Here is an 8,633-nt window from a genome sequence, read left to right as displayed (position 1 = left end):
AGACCAATAACTGACCCAAAGTTTTCCTGCTTCAATAGCTCTGGAATTTGTCCAACACCAATGGGAGATTGAGTCCTTTTAACTTCATATAAGGGAGTAGGCCACCCTTCCTTCTTTTCCTCATGCCAGGGCAATTGTGCATTTTGTATGGGTGGGCAGAACAGATTTCCAATTATTAAAACAGAAACCTCATATATTCAAAATAAAATAACAAGTATTTCTACATACTAAAATGCATACAGTCATTTCACAAATGTGTCACAAAAATGTATTCTAACAAGCAGTAAGAGAAGTGGTGATTTTGAGATCCTCCCTAACCTAGGGGGAGAACCAAGAAGATGCCTTCAAAACAAAGAGCACATCTTGCTGAACGATTCAAATCGGTTGTGGTCACATCCTCTTAGGACTACCACAGGCATAGTTATGGGCACAAATACAGTCCCAATTAAAAGCCCCTGCAAAGCATTATGGGACCAGATTAGCAGTGGGAAGTGAATATTATAGTATCCAAATAATTCTACAAAGAGCTGCAGTTCACCTCATCATCCCTTGATGTCCCTGATGAGGCAAATGCAATAGCATTTAAAATATTATACATCAAGCTGCAGTTCACCTCGTCGTCCTTAGATGTCCCTGATGAGGCAAATGCAATAGCATTTAAAATATTATACATCAAGCTGCAGTTCACCTCGTCGTCCCTAGATGTCCCTGATGAGGCAAATGCAATAGCATTTAAAATATTATACATCAAGCTACAGTTCACCTCGTCGTCCCTAGATGTCCCTGATGAGGCAAATGCAATATTTTTTAAAATATTATACATCAAGCTGCAGTTTACCTCGTCGTCCCTAGATGTCCCTGATGAGGCAAATGCAATAGCATTTAAAATACTATACATCAAGCTGCAGTTCCCCTCGTCGTCCCTAGATGTCCCTGATGAGGCAAATGCAATAGCATTTAAAATATTATAAATCAAGCTGCAGTTCACCTCGTCATCCCAAGATGTCCCTGATGAGTAAAATTCAAAAACATTGAAACCCTTTCATGAATGCTAATAATAATGCTAATCTTATCCCATAATGCTATGCAGGGGCTTCTAGTTGTATTTTTGCCCATAACTGTGCTTGGGGTGGTTCTAGGAGAATGGGACCACCACTGAATTGTTCAGAATGATATGCTCTTGGTGCTCAAGGCATCTGCTTGGTCCTCCCCCTAGTTTAGAGGGGACCCCAAAATCATCACCACTCTCATTGTCTAATGTTTATCATTACATCTCCTGATTGTATTGTTGAAATAGCTCTAGAACCGCCAAGGCGCTGGGCTTGCAGTCACTCTGGTTTGTCTGGTGAGAAATACGTTTGGAATCTGGAATGGCAAGAGGAAGTTTTTTTGTGATACTTAAACCAAATCCTACTGGGGGAGTGATCCACCTCCCACAAACTTTTACATTGGTATTTATACTACTCAAGCCAACCACAATATTGTAGGAACTGTTTAAGTTTTGACCACCTTAAAGAAGAATGCAAAAATGAAGGTTGCAAGTTCTGTGGGGGTATAGGCCACAAACACACCGAATGTAATGCCCCCAAATCATGTAACCTATATGGATCCAAAGAGCACCTTTATAGAGCATGCCCAAAGCAAAGATTCTCATATGCGGCATTTGCAGCTGCCAAACATCACCAGCCAGGGGATAGTAAACCTTACGCCGCAGTGCTGGCACCATTAATCTTTAAGACAGTTAGTGATGGAGGCACCAGGGAAACACCCTAGACAAAAGACAAGTAATACAGGTTGAACCTACCCCTACCCCACAGGCAGAACAGGAACAAACCAAGGAAAGTACACAGGTAGTAGAGGAAACTCAAATGACAGAAATAGGGGAAAGAGAAAAGAAAGTTAAAGGGATGTCAGACAAAAACTCACAAGTGGAAGACAGGGAAATAGATTCAGATTGTACTCTTGTCCCTACTGATATATATAACATCATCAAAGAAGCAAAGGACAGGGCACAGGAAAAAAGGGACAGAGAAGAACAGACCTCCTCAGAAGAGGAAACAAAAACCACCGAGGGCCAAATGCAGATGGTTAAAAAAAGGAATAAAATCAAAATTAAAAAACAAACGGCGGCCCCAAGTGGTCCGGCCGCAACAGAACTGAAAGAAACTAAGAAGAAAAACTCTACCAAAAGGGAACTGTTCAGGGTCCAGGTATAGTGTACTAGGGGACCTCTCAGACTCAGAAGACGTAGGATATAGCTTATTCTCACAAGAGGTAGAAGGAACCCCCCACAAAGACCTTTTTTTCCCCATACTTAGGGGGAGCAGAAGAAATTGGCGGGCAAGAGATGCAAAATAGTGAAAGCAATCAGCAAATATGTGACAGCATCTGGTCGCCATTGAGCTTGGAAAATGTTCAGATTTAACATGTATTGTATACTGTGCAAAGTAATCTCCATTGCAAATATAATGTTTAACATCATATCATGGATTGCCCGAGGAATGGGCTCACAAGTGAAAAGAGCGTCAGTGTTTGAGCTCTGCAAAGTACAAAAAGGGGACATTATATGTTTACAGGAATGTACAATTCCCCACTCCACGGACTACAGTCACATATCCAAATATTGGGAAGAAGGCCCCTCCAAATGGTCTGGGGGTAGAAACAAGAATGCTGGAATAGGCATTCTCATAAAAAACAAAGGGACATATTATCAAGGGGGTTTATCTCTGCTTTTTTGGCTTTAAAAGCCAAGAAAGCAGAGATAAAATTATATCCCTATAATCTAGCTGTGGCTAACACCAGTTAGCGACAGCTAGTAGGAGATAGCGACCATCTTGGGCCCCACTTTGCATGTCAGTGATATTTATCACTAATGACATGCAAAGTGGGCGTGCCAAGGTGTTAGCGACTGAAAACAGTCGCTAACATCGCTATCTCCTATTACCAACTTTTGGAGATATTTGCGCTAAGGGGGAATATCTCCAAAAGCTAACACCTGCCCTGAGCAGTTCTTAGCCATGTTATCCAATGGGAGGTGGATAACATGGCTAAGAGCATTAGCTCGGTAATGCATGAATATCGCTGACTTTTCAGCGATATTCATACATTGCGGCGATTTTTATCGCATTTGCGATAAACCTTGGTAATATCAAGGTTTATTTTCGGTAAAAATCGCCGCAGCTCAGCGGTAAATTTTTGTCTCTAACCAAGCAATAGCGATAATTTTCGCTATTGCTTGGTAATATGCCCCAAAGAAATGTCAATCCTTGATACTAAAATTATACAGCCAGGCAGGGCTATGATGGTCACCATACAATACAGAAACACTACCTTTAAGGTCTGTAATATTTATGCACCAACCGACAAGAATGAAAGAATGTCCCTGTTTGAAATGCTCCCAAGTTTTATTGCAGGTGCAACCCCAATGGTGTTAACAGGGGATTTCAACTGTATCATAAACCCCACAGACAAATTTGGGAAGAAAAATTGTTACGAAATTGATAAGTCTGCAACATGTTTGAAAAATATGTGTAATGATTTGCAACTGTCAGTTAAGGGGCAAAGTCAGGGTCAAAACAAAGGTTCACCTGGGAAGCAGAAAGTGGCAAAGTCAAATCAAGAATTGATTTCATTTTCACCTCCAAAAATATAAAAGCAAGGAATTATGAAACAAACGAGAGTGGTATGTCAGACCACAAAATCTTGAAAGCAACCGTTGAAATCTCAAACATGTGTCAAATGGGGAGGGGTGTGTGGAAAATGAACATCTTGTTATTACAAGATGAAAATATATGTAAAAATTACAGTGATATGTACAACAACTTAAAAAACAGAAAGGAAAGTTTCCCATCCTTAGCGGAATGGTGGGAAGAGGTGAAAAAAAACAAAAAACTTTTTTTCAGAAAACAGAGCATGATCAAAAACAAGGAAAAGTTTCAAAAATTTGATGAAATACAGCAAAGAATGATCACGCTAGAAAACCTGGAAAGGGGTGGAATTGGAAGTAGGGGAGGAAAGAGAAAAAACAAAAACAGAACTGAAAGAATGGCTGAAACAACGAGGGAAAGAACACTTTTTTAACTCCAGGGTCAAGATCTTTGAAGAAGATGAAAAGTGCTCAAGGTTCTTTTTCAAAAAGGCACAGCAAGTGCAAAAGGTAATGAATGAACTGAAAGACACAAATGGACAAACAGAAAAGGGCACAGAGAAAGTAGGGAAAATAACAACAGCCTTTTTTCCCAATTGTGCAAAAAAGAGACATAAGATATAAGTGTATGTGAAGATTTTCTAGGTTCTTTGCAGAGCTCTTTATCCCAAGAGGAACAACATTTTCTAACCACTCCCATTTCAGGAGAAGAACTCTTCCAAATTATTCAGGAAGCCCCAAAAGGATCAACCCCTGGGCAAGACAGCCTTCCATGGGAGTTTTACAAAGCTTTCTGGGGGCTTATTGCAAAGGATTTTTGGAGTCTGTTGAAAGAATGCTTGGAAAAAAATATTTTACCCCCTCCTTTCCACAGGGCATCATCACCTGCTGGAGAAAAAGGGGGACAAGCTGGACATCAACAATCGGAGGCCAATCACCCTCTTGAATGTGGACAGTAAGATCCTAAGTAAAGTACTGGCAGGAAGATGCAGGAAGGTGCTGGCCTCCATCGTACACCCAGACCAAACATGTGCGGTCCCAGGAAGGAAAATCTGGGACAGCTTGACCATCATTAGAGACACCTTGTGGTTAGCGAAAGACAGGGGGAATCCACTAGCCATCTTGGCCCTTGATTTCCAGAAAGCCTTTGACTCCCTAAGTCATGAATACCTTTTCAAAGTGCTCAGGAAAATGGGATTCCTAGAAGGTTTCAACAAAACTATTGGCTTAATATACACAGGATGTGAAAGCCAGGTCCTTATAAATGGTACACTATCTGAGGGATTCCACATTGAATCAGGGGTCAGACAGGGATGCCCCTTATCACTGGCACTCTTTGTATGTGCAATACTGGCCCTCTGGTACCAGGCAGCCAAGGCAAACAGGTCAAATGTATGTGTAGCATACATGGATGATGTCACCATTGCTTGCACTGACTCTAGATCCATAAAAAAAACTTTCCTTATAACCCAATTCTTTTTCTTAGCAGCTGGGCTACAGGTGAATGTGGAGAAAACGCACTGCATGACGGTGGGACAATGGGACAAACTGTCTCAGCTCTCAGTGAAACCTTCCAAAGACCCGGTTAAAATACTGGGGATTCTTTTTTCCCAGGACATGAAGGGAGAAATAAACTGGGAGAAGATCCAGGCAAAGCTCAAGCAGAAAATGGCGCTCTGGACGACAAGAAAACTTCCCTGGAAGGGAAAGTCTTGGTGCTGAAAGCAATATGTCTACCAATCCTGTTGTTTATTGCCATGATTTACACTCCATCATACAGGTGGACAAAAGTGACACAAAGACTTTTTGCAAACTTCTTTTGGGGGTCAAAAATTGAAAAACTAAAAAGAGACACAGTTTTCAAACTACCCACAAAAGGAGGGAAAGACCTGCCAAACCTCCATGACTTCCTGATGTCACATTTTGTTAAAAACGTACTGGGGAATGCAAAGAAAGACTCACATGTGGCTGCCTACACACTGTTTGCATGAAGCTTCATCTTATCAAGAGTGGGCATTTGTAAACTGGACAATAAAAAGCCTTTTTTACTAGAACCACCCCCTGCGTACAAAGGCATCAAACCTTTCTTCAAGAAGCTGGAAGAGAGACAAATTCAAGCGAAGGACATCACACCCCAGATGGCCTTAAGCAAAGAACTGAAAGAAACTGACTCAGTGACAATGGTAAACAACTTATCAGAGAAGCAATCAGGGAAGGTTTGGGAGATGGTGAACCACAAAGACTTGACAAACTCCCAGAAAGACTTGGCATGGATGATGGTATCCAAATGCCTACCAGTGAAGCAATTCCAACATGCAAGGAAACTGGCAAAAACAGCAAGATGTCCATCACCAGGCTGTGCAGCAGATGAACCCATGATGCACTTCATTTGGCGCTGCGGTGGAGCACAAAGTATGTGGAAGGCAATAGGACAGCTCATTAAAGAATTAACAGAACAGTCATCCCTGTCCTATGAACTGGTTCTCTATGGGTTGGACATGAATTGCAATGCAAATAAAGAAAGGACGCTATGGAGAATAATAAACTGCGTGAAAGAGGCGATGTGGGAAAACAGGAACCTTTCCTTGTACAAACACCAAGCAATCACAGAAAAAGAATGCCAAAAACGTGTTTTCAATAAAATGTTCTCTTACATGTGCATAGACACCCATAGATTTGGACAAGAGTGGGCAAAGGAAACCTAGAAAATCAGGAGTTGGTCTGGATGGGTAAAATGAGAAATCTTGATGGAAAACTACCATAGATAGCCTGCGTGTGCTTCTTTGAGAATGGTTAAATGTACAGTACCCAAATATAAGGGCCTGCTTAAAATGTAAACCTGACAAATAATTTTAAATAAAGTATATTTTTACCCAAAAAAAGCATGTAAAGTAGGTTTATTAAAGCATTATTTGATGCAGTTTAAAAACTGATTCTACTTCACAAAACGGATTTGAGTGTTTCACGGAATGCAGATTTAACAAAAATTCGCATAATCCATGAGCGGAACGGAATTACTGCTCATGGCATGTAAACTCAATAAGCATGTCTTCACACCATTCCTCCATTTCTTGATACTGAACCTATATTAATCACTCCTAGGTGCTCTCCTGTCCTGATGAAGACCCTGACACAGTGAAACGTAGCCTACCGATCTGAAGACCTACATGCTCATAGGACTAAATTGAATATATACAAGAATACTTATGAGCAATGTATACATAGGCATTCTTTGACTTTTCACAGGCTGGAAAGGACTATTTGTATATATTGTGTATTGTATGATTGCCACATACACCTTTACCTTGTCCTTCACCCACCAATTCACTGCCACTTCCCCAATTCCCCCTCCTTCCCTATCTCACAATAGCACTGCAAACTGATTTGTGAACAGATTTGTTTAGAAAATTAACAAATTGTCTCCCATTAATGCTTTGAATACAAATCACATTGAATGCTGATATTATATTTGTGAATTAAATGTTTTTCGATATTTTTGAAAATCTGAATGGTTACTTTCAGAGTGGTAAACTGCTTGTTTCTGTTCTTCAAAATCTCATTGTTTAAATATATAAACTACCTCTACCAATTATTTAAACATACTGCATTGATGACCCAGGCCGGGTGGTTTTTACCTGGGCATAACCCCGTAAAAACTGAGCAAATTTATCGGGCACGACCTATTAAAGATAAACTGATGATGTACAGTTATCGGACCTTTGACAAGCATCATTTGTTTTGTCAAATATTCATTAATCAACTTGCCTGTCAGACCAACTGCTGTTATTTCGTATTCCTAGAATGGGCACGTCATGCACCTGAAGTACCATCAGCACTGATCTAGTGGCTCCAGTGTCGACCAGAAATGGAATTGTTTTCGCAATTACTGTCACCATGACATATGGACCTGCTTGGTTGACCTCAATCACCAGAGCCATCAAGCAGTCTCCTCCTTTCAGGCAGCCCTAAAATGTCTCGCCAGGTGGGGGGTAGGGCAGGTAGTACCCATCTGTCAGGTCAATGCTTGCTGGTCACTGCATATTATTGCCTGTAGGTGGGGTGGGGAGGGAGCAGGAATGACAGGTGCATTTCCATGCTCCAATGGCCATGTCCTGTGTTTTGTGAGATAGTTTTGTGGGGGGTGTGTCAAAAGCATTATTGAATATGGATATGTCTGCTCCTTCCTAGTGCATCCACCTCTGGACCACGAAGTATTTAGTATGGGGTAGTTGGCTCGCCTGGTTACAGTGGAATCAATTTTCTCTTGGCAGGGGCTGTGACATCACTCTATCTCTTCCAGATCTACCTCTGCCTCTTGCCTAGACCCTCCCCCTGCCTCATTGGCCATTGTTCTGTTAATACTGCTCCTGGGCAACCATAAGCAGCACCTTGTCTTTCTTTGGCTTAGCCTCTTCCATTGCTTTAAGATGCAGCCTGTGCAATATTTGGCAGCAGCCAGCACTTTCTCCACAGGCTCTGGTTGCCAGCAGATGATGGATGTCTGTAGGGTTCTGATCAGAAAAGGGAAGAGGAATTTGCGTCCATTCAGTTCCCCTGAATAGGTACCTCAATTATCAAGAATGGGAATGGACACTTGTATCTACCATAGCCAATGGTTATGTGTTGACAACCCTCATAGACGCTAAGGTGTTAAGCGTGCGGTTTATCTTTTGTCCGCCCCTTCTCTTGCGTCATGGCATATTCATCGGGTTGACAAACGACGTGCTATATGCCAGCCTCACCCGAGGCAACCTCTGGAGAGGGTAGAAGTGTCCAGAGAGAAAAATAAGAGTTGGAGTGCAGTGCCACCAAAAGAACCAAAAAGATTTAAAAAACAGTGTTGCACCGCAAAAACAAAATTTATTATAAAGATGCACACTGCAATTAAAAAAAGAACATAATAGTATATTAGGCAGTCGAGTTACATGAGTGCCATATAACTATTAGTGGGTCGACATGTTTCAGCTCTATTTGGCCATAAGGTCTA

The sequence above is a fragment of the Lissotriton vulgaris genome, chromosome 10 (genome assembly GCF_964263255.1).
Source record: "Lissotriton vulgaris chromosome 10, aLisVul1.2, whole genome shotgun sequence".
Lineage (NCBI taxonomy): Eukaryota > Metazoa > Chordata > Amphibia > Caudata > Salamandridae > Lissotriton > Lissotriton vulgaris.
Note: the sequence above shows the minus strand (reverse complement) of the source record.